Source organism: Camelus bactrianus, chromosome 1 (assembly GCF_048773025.1).
Source record: "Camelus bactrianus isolate YW-2024 breed Bactrian camel chromosome 1, ASM4877302v1, whole genome shotgun sequence".
Lineage (NCBI taxonomy): Eukaryota > Metazoa > Chordata > Mammalia > Artiodactyla > Camelidae > Camelus > Camelus bactrianus.
This window is the reverse complement of record NC_133539.1, coordinates 24,048,482-24,061,523: the sequence shown is the minus strand read 5'-3', so window position 1 is coordinate 24,061,523 and position 13,042 is coordinate 24,048,482. Positions and strand designations below refer to the sequence as shown.

General features: G+C 40.2%; 1 long non-coding RNA gene across 1 annotated transcript; it reads left to right on the top strand.

Moving 5' to 3' along the window:
* Positions 1-2,427: 2,427 nt before the first annotated feature.
* Positions 2,428-11,088, top strand: LOC105073073 (uncharacterized). The gene is made up of 4 exons (XR_835665.3): positions 2,428-8,182; positions 8,304-8,504; positions 10,156-10,359; positions 10,538-11,088. It is a non-coding gene; the product is annotated as an uncharacterized LOC105073073 (long non-coding RNA).
* The last annotated feature ends 1,954 nt before the right edge of the window (positions 11,089-13,042 follow it).

The window sequence follows — 13,042 nt, the reverse complement described above, 5'->3', positions numbered from 1 at the left end:
AGCGAGGACATCATCCTCCCAGGTGAGGGAGAGAGTGGAGTTGGCAGAACCCAGCAGAACCCACCATGCAGGCTCTGCTCTTGGTGGAACCCTGCATGGTGGTAAGACCACAGGGTGGGGTGGAGGGGTACCCATTTATCTAGGGAGCTGGTTTTAGGCAGCAGGATCCCATGTCCTTAAGGATTCAGTGGCCCATGTGTGTCGTGAATATAGTGGGGTTTCCAGATCTCAAGTAACCAGCCAGGCTTGGACCACAGGCATCCAGGAATAGCCTAGGTGAGCTCAAGATTGCGGGGGTTCTCTTCACATGCTTGGGGCTATGGAAAACCACACGACTTCTGGGTGGCACAGAGGCAAAGCAGGAAGGGACCCTCAGTCATGACTAAGATTAAACTTCCCAGATGCCCTGCAGGATGAGAGCTTAGAGTAGCATTTAATCTCCTTTAAAGAAAATAAAGACAAATAACCTTTACTGTACTCACATTTCAGTTTGTGAGCCATGATTCATACCCAAAACATTTGTTTTCATGTCTGTCTCTATTACTGGACCATGAGCTTCTCCAGGGCAAATACTCATATCCTTTTGTCTTTGCATTCTCGGACTTTGCATGGGGCCTATTGCAAAGCAGGCCCTAAACAAATGCCCACTAAATGCCTGAATGAATACATGAATCAGTCAATCAAGCAGTTAATCAGTCTCTAAGGGAAGCGTCATGCCATTTGATTCTATGAAGGAAATGAGGAAGTACCAGATCCTCCCATTCAAGCTTTTATTTGGAAACAGAGCTAGGATGCAGCCCTCCCCACCAAAACAAGCCAGAGGGAGGAGGAGGAGGGAGAAGGGGAGGGGGGTCACTAACTTGTAAAGGGTTCCTCCTCCCCTCGCCTTTCGATTCAGGAGGATGAATGGGTGAATTTTCTTCCTCTTTTGTTTGGTGTAGTACTAGCTTCCTCCAGGCAATATGAGAAATCAAAGAATTTGGCTGGGTACCTACATCAGAGAATTTGATCAAGGACTGTTGGAAGCCATCAGGGGATGATGTGAGGGAAACAGTGCTGCCCCTCTGTTTTTCTTCATGCCTGCTGAAAACCCAGTGCTTTTACTAACTGGTTTTTCCAGATGTGTTCATTCTGGAAGGCCACATGGATCATTTGGTTGAGGGAAGTCATGCTCACGATTGTGTAGGTTACCTATTGTGTAGTTACCTGGCTTCCAGGCACTGAGGACACCAGGACACAAAAGAATATTCTATGAAAGTTAATATTCACAAGGTTTTATGTAATTTCTTTTATGTTCCATTGTTGGGATTTCTCTCTAGGAGAAGATACCTAGGAGCCAAATATCTGGAAAATAGTCTAGGGGACAATCAGGGAAAACGAACAAACAAAACCTCTCATGGACTAAGTAAGCCATCAGACTCCTCCCCTTTCTCTCCCAAACCCCTTGAGACAATGACCTACCACAATCAGGTTAAGTTTGGCCGTTTGGTGAAAGCCAGGCGGTATCACAGGAAGCCCTGGTTTCCCCAAGTCCCTTGTGAACAGGGGCATGTCATTCTTTCCATTCCTAGGGCTCCTGAGAGAGCCCCTTGTGTCTTCTATCCAGCCTGGTTTAGTGCCCAGTTACATTCTTTTCTCTTAGATGAACTAGCAAGCTGGCTGTCAGTTCCCAATTCCAGAGATTCTGTCGTCTTACTGAATCTGTGAGAGCTGAAGGGTCTTGACTTTCCCAGGAGGGGAGACTTGGAGGAACCTCTGTCGGCCCAGGGTGATTTGGCCACCTTCTCTCTTCTTCCCTCCACACCCTTCTTGAGGGAAGAGTCGGCCCATCCTTGCAGCTTTTAGGTTCCACCGGAGTCAGAGGGATTAGGCAATGGGCATGACTGCAAAGCTCCAGCCCCACCCAGGGGTCAGGGCTCACAGCCAGGTTCCTCACAGGAGGTCACTGCAGCTGTCTGCTGTCAGTGGCCTGATCTCAGGCTCACAAGAGCAAAGACCCAAGGGTTGGCTCTGTTGGCTGCAGGGCCAGTTTGGCCTGGCGACCAGGTGGATGTTCTGGTTCAACTCTGAAGACACAGATTCTGAAACTAAGAGAAACAGGCTACAGAAACAAAAAGAGACTTAGAAGAAAGCCATAAAGTTTACAGGCTAGGAAAAACGATTTTGCCTCTCTAAGTATATATTCTTGATTTCTGATAAAAATATTGAATATTCATTACATTTTGTAGCCAAATATTGCCCTGACCATGACTTTTAATTATAGAGTTAGGACAAACCTGTAATTCCTATATCGAGGAATAAAGTTAAATGAAATTGGCTAAAAATCAAACCAGTGTCTCTAACCTTACGCTCTTTCTGGTGCTTAGGGTTCACTTTCAAAGTTCAACAGCAGTTGGTCTACCTTCTTGACCTCCTCTAGATGAGCAGCCTGCTTTCCCTCAAGTACTGGCGATCATGATGGGTTAAGTTTGTTTTTCCTACTGCATTTCTAGGCCCTTCAGTTTTGTCTCATGTGTTTTATGCTGCACATTGACTGTCAATCTATCTTACGTGATTCTTGACGCACCCCGTGTATTTAAATTGACACTTTGAGAATGTAAGGTTTTATTCACAACATAAGTTTGGGCAAATTTACCCTTGCATTCCAGTTGAAAGGAGCCTAATCAACTGATTGTTTAATTTCCATCACTTCCTCACTGCCTTAAGGTCCTCTGACTCAAAACTCGTGGGGAGAGTCTGAAGTCGCCTTATGCTCAAAGCACCTTTTATTTTTTGTAAAATATCCTTGGGCGCTGTTGCACTTCCTTGATATTATCTACAGTCAGAAATGCACCAATACCCTGACATAAGTGTGTTTCCAGACAGCCTAGAACCTGTCATTTTATTGCATTTTATCCTTCAGTTGCTCCTAGAATCTATTTCAAATGAAAGGGTAAAAGTGATCATAGAAATAGGTTAGGTAAGGGGAAAGGAAGACAGAAATGTTCACAAGTTGCAAACAGGAAAAAGAAATAGGACAACAGGGCTTCGGAAAGGCTGCAAACACATCGGTAAACACACAGAGACTGTCCTGGAACAACCCTGATGTTTGCCTTTGCTCTAATGGTGCAATGTGGTCTAGTGGTCTGACCAACTGGGAATCCAGAGCCTGGGTTCTCTGTTTTGCTTCAGACTCACTGTTCCGTACTGAATGGCCTTGGATCGGGTTTCTTGATCTGAGAGATAGGCGGATTTCCCTGCTGTGAGGCTCAATGTTTAGAAGTAGAAAGGTTGCAGAGGGGTGAAGGACATGGTTACGATTAAAGCGAGACTATCCTATGTGAACGGTCAATGAACAAAGTTTTATTCTTACTTGCACATTTAGAGTCAAACACCAGTCTTCTCTTCCCGGTACAGTGGGTTGGTTTGTTTGTTTTGTTGAGGTCCCTGATAATCCAGGCAGTTTGGAAAGGGCTAGGGGTGCGTGTGAAAGGTGAAGGGAATCATCTATTGACAGTCTTTGGTGGTTTCCTGTGTTTTGCACGTCCCTTCTCCGCATCCCCAGCACTGACCTCTTTTTTTTTTTAAACTTAGGAATTTATATTACAGTGTTAGATTTTATAATTAACATGGCTACTTACGTATATTTTTCTCCAAATGATCTCATATTTGCATATTTTAAAAATATTCAAGCACATCTTAAGTTCTCTTTCAAGGCAACCATGTTTAAAGAAAGCCCTGCTTCTGTTACAATTCCGCACTCCTTGGAGCGGTGAGATTAGCCGGGCTCGCAGATCAGGGAAATCCATAAATAGTTAAAAGCCTCCAGCCCGTGGTAAAGAGGAAGTAAAATAGACTTATCTCATGACCCCAAAACACATCAAAAACTATAAAATAATGAACCTTTGACTTGGCATTTAAACAAAATAGGATAGAGTGAGAATTTTGTTATTTCTGAAGTGGGTTTTCATCTCCATGTTGAAGTCAAAGAAACTTGGAAATAATTATGCTTTCTTTGATTTCAACGTGCAAGCTTTAATAAGAAAATTACTGCTTTTGTTTTTTAAATCATGTAATCACTCAAGAGGAATTGATTCACAATTATTGCTATTAAGCCTTATGAACAAGTTACAAAATATGAAAGCTGATTCTTTAAAATATACATTCCATGTTTAGTAGATTTTTTTTTAATGTTGAGCATTGTTTTCTTTTTCGAGCTCATTTCTGGCTCGCAAAGCCTAGAAAAATGGTCTGAATCAATAGTAACTTTTTTCCCTCTTACTTCTTCCTTCTCTTCTCCTTCCTTCCCACCATTCTTTCTTTTTCTTCCTCTACTTTTCTCCCCAACATGTTTGAGTGCCTACTGTGTACCTGGCACGTTGATGCCGAGTGCCTTGGATTTAAAGGTGAAAAAGACCCAGGTTCTTCAGAGAGCAGCCCCAGGAGACAGACAGCAAACCCCACTTACCTGTGTAACCAAAGGTATTGAGAGCCTGAACAAGACACCCAGCCAACCAGGCCACAGGAAGTGGGGTTGCAGGGAGAGCTGCTCAGAGAAGGTGAGTTTTAACTGATACCGAGACAGATTAACTAGGGACTTGAAGAATATAAATGCTGAGAATGGCATAGAGAACGCAGGGTGATATATCTCATTTACTGGGAGATGGGGGAATGAGTAGAGGAGTGGGAGGAAGAGATGAAACCAGAGTCTGAGGCAGGAGTGGGTGCTTTCCCTGCCAAGCTATGAAATGTGGATTGATTCCTATAGGTACATGGGAGCCACTGAAAGTGATTAGTCAGAAGAATGTCAGGAGCAGATGTGCATTTTAGAAAGATCATCCCAGGCTTCCTTCTCAAGGTCTCCAGGGGATGGGAGTTGAAATTAAGAGCTTCTGGAGATACCATGTCATATGAATGTAAATTTTCTTTCTGAATCAACCTGGGCCCATGTATTCATTCATGCAGCAAACCTTTAATTAAACACCTATTTTCTGCAAGGCCCTCAGAGCACTCCTGGGAGATAGAGGACAGTGAACCCCACCTATCTGTATGCTGTGGTGAAGACAAATAGAGTTAAGACACAGTCACTTTGAGGTTATCAACATCCCTCCGAATACCATCTTTTGGTAAGGCAGGCTTGCTGCTGCCTCAAACTCACCAGGGAACTCCCATGCATTGTCTATAACACTCATATTGTGTGTAGCTTAATTCCACTCTTCTCAAAATTCCCCTTTTGTTGTTCTGAAATGCAACAACTCCAATAAGTTTAATATCGTCTATTCTTCCTCTTTCTTAAGAAATATTCTCAGTGTCAGTAAGATCTCCCCTTGTACTAGCCATTAACAAAACCCTTAACAAAATGGAGAGTGAAACTTCAACTTTGTAAACCTGCATAATTCCCTGTTCGTGGTGGATGAATTTCTTTCCTTTCCAAGAGTGTTCAAAGTGCTAGAAGTTAATTTGAAAGAAAAAAGGCTGGTCAGACGTTCTCACTCTACTTCCACTTGTAGGAAATAAAGAAGGATAGAAATTAGCACCTATGTCAGTGGAGTGTTCTGAGAAATCACTGTGTGAAAAGACAGAGTGTGATCTCAATCAGAAGCTTCTGCAATAAGATTTTTGGAACCAAATATAGCCCCCAGAAGCAGACGTGGCCCATAAGTGGAAACAATCGATCTTGCAATTAAATTTCTGGGGCTTTTAGAGAGAACAAATCCAAAGTAACCTTCATTTATATCTTACACCAATTTCTTTAGGTTTTAAAAATTACAGCACTTGACTATTGTACAATCTTTTCTAAGGGCACTTATACAGAACAATTTCATTTTCAAAAATTAGGAAAACTTTTATAGTGAGATAGTCTAAGAGAAAATGAAAACAAAAATTGGAAACATAGGTAGCATTGGAAATAAGACCACAAGCTGAACAAAATGGATGTTATACAAGGAATAGCAATAGAAAACTAAACGCAGAATTTGTAGCTCATATATTAAGAATGCAAGAACCATATACATTTATTCATAATAATTAACTAAAGATAATTTGCTGTGGAATAATTGAACCAGAACTGATTGTTGTTCTATGCATTTTATTTTAATACCATAATCTGATTATTATAGATTTTCATACAAAAATTTAATGAGGTCAAAATTCAAGCAGTATTAATGTCTGATTATCCATTCATTCAGTATATATATATTATGGATGCTATGAACAAATTGAACACAAAATACTTAAAACTTTCCAAATGGTTGTTGATAAAATATATATATATACACCAGTTACATAACAAACAGTTCAAGTTATTTTGGATCACCAATTACTAACAGAAGGTTTACTCTATGGGGAAAATATGAGTCTGTTTATTTCTAGAAAGAAAGCTTCAAAAATAATAATGGAGCCTGAAGAATCTACAAAAATAATATGAAGAGGAGGCTGTCAACTCTTGAGGATACTTCAAACTGCTTGAAGTTTATTTATTTGGTCCACTCACAAGGACAGGGAGCCTTCATTGTTTTCCAGCTTCTGCACAGGAGATTTGATGCTACAAGAAAATGGAACCAAGGCAATGCTAAGAATGGAAAATAAAAATAAAAAAAATGGTAGAAACGTAAAATCACCAGTGCCATTCTTAGTATCCAGAGACTTGACCCCAAATCTTGCCTCCACCAATAAGTAGCTTTGAGACCTTGACTATGGCAGTCACTTACTCTGGACCTCAGTTCACTTACCTATTAAATGTAGGTAATAATATTTTCCCCATATGTTTTACCAATTGTTGTGAATAACAAAGAGAAACAGTGAGATAAAAGATGTATAAGTGCACCTCAAATTGTAAGGTGCTGAAACTTTGTGGCTGATGAGTACTGTTCTTCCTGGATTCTTTTTTCTCCTCTAGTGGTTTCTTTTCTTAGGTACTGAGAAGACACAGGCCAAGAATAACTCCCCAAGAACATTGTTGAAATGCATATTTTTAAAACAACTCCTTAATCATCATCATCAGAGGAGGAGGACACCTTTTAGCCTAGACAGGCTAGGCTAGGCTAGAGGAGACATTTCAGCCTAGTTGAGGAAGACCTCTCTCTGATACTAGTCTATTCAGACACTAGTCTGTTCAGATATTCAATTGTAAATAGGGCCCTTTTCCACATTCCAGAAGACTTAAAGTCTTGTCATTTCAGTAAGTCTATAAACTGATCATTTCTGTTTAATAAAGTTCCAGTAGATGGCCTGTGGTCTTTGACACCTGTAACATTGATCCCATGTACTACAGGCCCCTTGAACACACAGACTTTTTGTTAGAACAAGCCTTCCAATGTCTACCCTATAGCTGTTAGAATTATGTGAAAACTGAACACTGATGAAATGGCACTAGACTTAAAAGCTTTCTTCAGTTCAGGTCAATGCATTTCAGCAAACATTTATTTAGGGTTAATTCTGAGCTGGGCACTGTTCTAGGTACGGGGCTATTCAACAAGGATTTAGATGCAGTCTGGGTCCTCCGGGAACTCTCAATGCCTATGAGAGACTACTCAACTGCATGGGGTGCCATTTAAAAAAAAAAAAAAAAACTCTCACCAACCTAATAAACTAACCAAAGACAGTTTTGGAAAAAAAAAAAAAATGGAGAGATTTAATATGACCCACTATTAGATGGTACTTAAGAAGTAGCATTAGTTTTGTTTGTGATAACGGCATTGTTCCCTATTATTTTTTTAGAGATAGATAATGAAGTCAGAAGAAGTGAACTGATACGTGCCTGGGATATACTTTTTTAAAAACTAAGGAAAAAGAGGAAAAAAAAAGAAAAGAAAACAAGGTGCATGAAAAAAATATGCCCACATTTTGATAATCTTTCAATCTAGGCAACAGGCATTTGAGAGATTATTTACTCTCTTTCCTTTAGTTAATGTTTGGATTCTTTCATATTAAACATATTTTAAAATTGGTTGCCCAAACTTCTGGATTTTTTTGTTCTCCTCCCTTACCTAGGACTAGCCCCAGCGTTGCAGCACGGGGCACACACACTGGGATGTACCTGCCACGTGGTATGTTGTGTCTCCTGTCACACTTCCTACTTGATGTCACCCTTGAATGCCTCAGGCCATCTCTGCTGAGAAGCCTTTGTTTAATGGCTCAGATAGAACCCATGACTTCCCCCATCTCTGGGCACTCCTGGAACCTGACTCACCGTTCTGTTATGGTATTTGCACAACTTTATTATGTATAACTGTTATTTGTCTTTTTTCACTCCTGTTGGGATAGAAACTCCTTTAGATTAAGCATGTATCTTAATTATCTTTTCTCACCCTTACTCATCACAGATTCTGACACTGAGTCTGCTCTCCATCAAATAAGGCCCTTAAAAATGTCTGTGAGATGGGAGACTTATCTGTCTTGATGGGCCCTAGTGCATAGCACGCGGTCATTTCGTAACCTCAATAAGTAGAACACAAAAAGTATACTTTGGCAGCTAATCTGTGCAAATTATATTTCAACTGTAGAACTATGGAGCTATGCAAAACGTAAGTATATTTGTTTAGCTTAACCTAGTTACTGGAGCAATTTCTGAAGCCTCCTTATTCATTTCAGGTATTAGGCATCTGATCGACCGGAGCCAGCAGGGACTCATTTTGGAGAGCACTGCATTACTAGGTCTCATTCTGGTGCAATGCACACTATTACTATCAGCAAAGTGCTTTTGATTTACCAGGAAATCTTTTGACAAAGCTAGTCTCCCTTCAGGGAAGTGTGGGTGGTGGTGAGTGGGACAGAGGAGTAAAAAAAGAGACACTCCAAATAAAGCAGTGAAGTTCTTCTGTGCTGTTACAATGCGATCTAATTAGACAAAGCAGATTTGCTCTTTAATTTCCTTTAGCAGAGATTGATACTACAAATCTTTGTAAAAAGGAGTGTTTTACGGGCAGAAACCAACATGTGACACTTTCTAGAGGCAAACGGTGTATAAATTTAGACTTTGCTAAAATAACTAGTTATCATGTGATCCAATCTTAACGGGCTTTTAAAAATCCGCGAGGAAAATATATTTTATTAGTTTAACTTGGTTGTTAGAGCCCTGTCTCCATGCATGATTTACTCGGGCACGTGGCGTGTGTTTGGAAAAATCAAACCTCCTTTGGGAACTGCACTCTTAAGATATTTGTTCAGAGATGTTCAAGCTGTCAGTTACAAGATGCTTGAGCCAGAAATGGGCAAGTCCGGGTAAAAATGCAGTTGTTATGTAGCCATTCTGTGTGTATGTTTGACAGTTGTGGTCAAATATATAGGTGTCATCTCCCTCAAGTAATCTTCACCATCTGTTACCTCAGCTCATCTTAGGGCTCATAATTGTGTTGTTTCTCTTAGAACCAAGTTGAGAGTATAATGTTAAGCTTAATATAGACTTGTTAGCAGGCTTTTTTTTCCCCCATAGTCTAAACCATGTGTGCTTGTCCAAAGAAGGCTACACAGTATTTTATAGTATCCGATCACAGATTCTGATTTCCCTTGCCTGTTTTCTTTGCCCATACTGAAACTGCATCTCCTTTGTTCCTGTAATCTGCCAAGTAATGATGGTGGCTGATTACATGAGAGAAAGAATTCACCTTTTCTGGAGCAATTGTTTAATAAGGATTTTAGAAATTATTATTATAAAAACCAAGGAAAATTACAGTATAGAAGAAAATTTTTCCAGGCAGAATCCATTAGTCGTGATCAAGAATTCTTGCTTACTAAAGACTGAGCACGCTCAATGAATATACTTGGTGGTAAATTTCCTTCCGGGTAAGAATAGCCTCTGGCTCCTGGGTGGAATAATGTGCCTTTGGGTTTGGGTCCTTGAAGACTGTTACGAGTGTAAGTCAACTGAATCGTTTTGTTACATTTAAGCCTCATTTTCTTGGGAATATAAACTGTGTACTTGCTATGGGACTTGTTTATGGATTTGCATCGTCTGTGATAGGGGATAGGGTCGTGTTTATTATTCAAATCACTCTTCCTGACTTTTATGGAAAGTACTGTTAGCTGTGCTCTACTTGGTTATGTAAGTTATACAGTTTAACAGCAGAATTAGCATTCACACTCTCAGTTTATGAATAACATTCCTTTAATAACAGTATATTTAGACACAGATAGACAGGAGCTTAAATTATTGTTCAAGTTTCTTTTATTAAACAGAATAACATGGAATGCTCTTTCAAAATTCAATGAAGATCTGAAGAAATATGCTCTTAATCTATGATGTAAACTCTGTGTGTGGCCTCCTTGGAACAATGCAGTGAAAACAGTGATAAGTAAACAATAAAACAAAAGCAAATCAGTTTCTCAAAACCAGAAAGCTGAAAGCATCGGAGGAAACACAACTCCACAAAGAAATGTGAGGTACTGACAGAACTCTTATATAACCTTCAATGCTGGAAGGGCAGATGTCATAACTGTTCCTGGAAATCTTTTTGAGGCCTCCAGGATATGTTCCCATTAATTTTTTTTTTTTAAACACCTACCATATTGTGCAACCTGTAACCAGCACTGACTCATTTATATTTTGTTTCCTTTTAAGGCTGACTCAGGTTCAGTTCTCCTGAAAGGGGTTCCATGGAACAGCCTGTAGGAGTCATATGCAAAGAAGCTTCTGGATCCAGGACAGAGCACAGCCTCAGGAAGGTCACATGGGTCAAGCTGATTACCTCCTCCAGCTCTGGCAAGCAGAGGGCTCAGCTGGGTTACACAAGTTCACTGAGCTATTGACATTCAGCTGCAGCTCTCGCTCATTGCTCATTACCGATCAGCAGGAGACTGTCTGGGCCTCAGGTTAACTCTTCCGTGCCCTGTTTCAAGATTGCAGTGAGGTCAAAAAAGAAGCTGGAAGGTAACTTTGCCTCAGCTTGTTCCTGGTTGTTATTCAAGAAATGATCCTTTTAAACCAATATCTAATATACCTCTTAGAAGGAAGAGCAATGATCCACTTGTCATTTTGAAGGTGCTGGATAAAACATAAGTAAATAATTGTGTCCCATATTTGTTCATTATTCAGTAAATGTTTGTTTCTGGGGAGGGTGAGGGTAGGATATGTTTTACCTTCCAGTCAAGAACTCCTAATTTTTTTTTTTAAATAAAGCAAGCCACATATGGTTTTTTAAAATGAGAATGTCAGCATTGGTAATTCTTTGTCACTTAAAAGTACATTTCCCCTGAGTTGCTCATGTAACACTAACCTCAGGGAAAACCTTCATAACTCATCACCTAAGAAGTGAAGTTTCAGGGAAGTTTGGAACCTCTCTAGGTGAGGTTACAGACCAGGAGCTCTATGCTAAACCAGTTCCTACAAGCTTTGATCTCCTGCTGACACATTGTGATCTTCTAGAAGTGACTTAACCTGTCTGCCTCTGTAAACTTACTTGTAAATTGAGAATAATTGTTGATTAATCCATGAATCATGTCTTTCTGGTAGCAGTGGGAAGGCTGACTCACTGTCCCATCCTAGGGCCCCTAAATCATCTTTATCATCAGTAGGTCTCTGGCCCCAGAACACACGTCATACTGAATCCTTGGTTCTCTTCTTGTATTCCTCATTACTCCCGTGAATGGCTGAGGATCTACACACAACTCTGGCCACTTTTCATTCAACTACTCTATTTATCAAAAAATGTACTAAGCTTCCTTAAAGGACCAAGCACTTGTAAGACCAGAGACCTTCCCTTAAGGAGCTTATTGTTTAGCCAGAAGACATGGGGTTACAACACAATGTGGTCAGTTCTGGAAAATCCAAATGGATGATTCAGACTTCAGGTGGATTGGGGGAGGTAGGAGTTACCCAGTTTGATATCTGACTCTGTCAGATGATGTAGCTAACTGCCAAACCTACCCTCGACCTGAGGAAATAAAAAGACTGCTTATACAGTCTCCCAATTGTGACTTTAATCCCAAATTCAAACAGAAACCCCCAGCCCTGCCTCTTTCAGCAGCATTTGATGTTGTTGACCATTCTCTGTTTCGGAGGTTCTGGGTACTGCGTCAGTCTTAGCGTTTGAATTTAGTGTGAATGAAGTAAACTGGGTAATGCTAGTCCTGAATAATCATTAGCTCTCTACCTTTCTATCACCACACTCTTTCATTTGAGTCCAATCACTCCTGTGGCTTTAACCATTTTCCAAATCTTTACCACTAACACTTGGCCCTCTTTGGAGTTCCAGCTCCTTTTTTTCATCTTTCTGCTCTGCATTTCCCCTTTTGCATCCCAAGGGCATTATGTTTATTTATTTATTTTTAATGGAGGCATTGGGGATTGAACCCAGGACCTCATGCATGCTAAGCATGCGCTCTACCAATGAGCTATGTCCTCACCACTGCCAAAGACATTTTAAAATTAACTAGTCTACAGTAACAGATTTCCCCAAGCAAGCTGCTTCTCCTGACTTCCTTTCTGCTGCATGTAGAGTCATCATCCACTCAGTTCACCAGGCTTTCGCCTTCTGAGTTATCTCTGATTTCTCCCTCTGCTTGACCCACACAATTTCTCTCCTCTCAATATCTCATAAATCTGATTTTCAGACTTTCTGTAATTTATTTGTGCACACTTGTCATCAGAACCATCTCCTTAAAACTGTCACTCTCTCACTTGTCTGTGACACCCGTAGAGACTACAGGATAAATTCCAAACCCCTGAATGTTACATTTAAACTTTTATAATCTGGTTCTAGTTTGCCTTTTGTCAGCCTTGTCACTAATGATACCCCCTGTTGTCTTTATAACCATCCTCCAAAGTTAGTCCTTTCTTGAAATGCTCCATATAGTATTGCCTCCTCCCATCTACACTTGCCATCTCTACAATCAATATCCTACAATTCTTCAAGAGCTACTTCAGAGGGCCATGCAACTGTCATTGACTGCTCTTACAAATGATCTATCTTCTGATATACAGCTTTTACATTCTACTTTTTCTTAAGGAACTTAAAATTTACTGTGTTCTAAAACAAAATTCAACTGAGTAAATTTTAAAGATCTTCTTAGCTTTATTCAACCATTCATAATTGGGCATCATTCCACCTAACAAATAGAAAAGGAA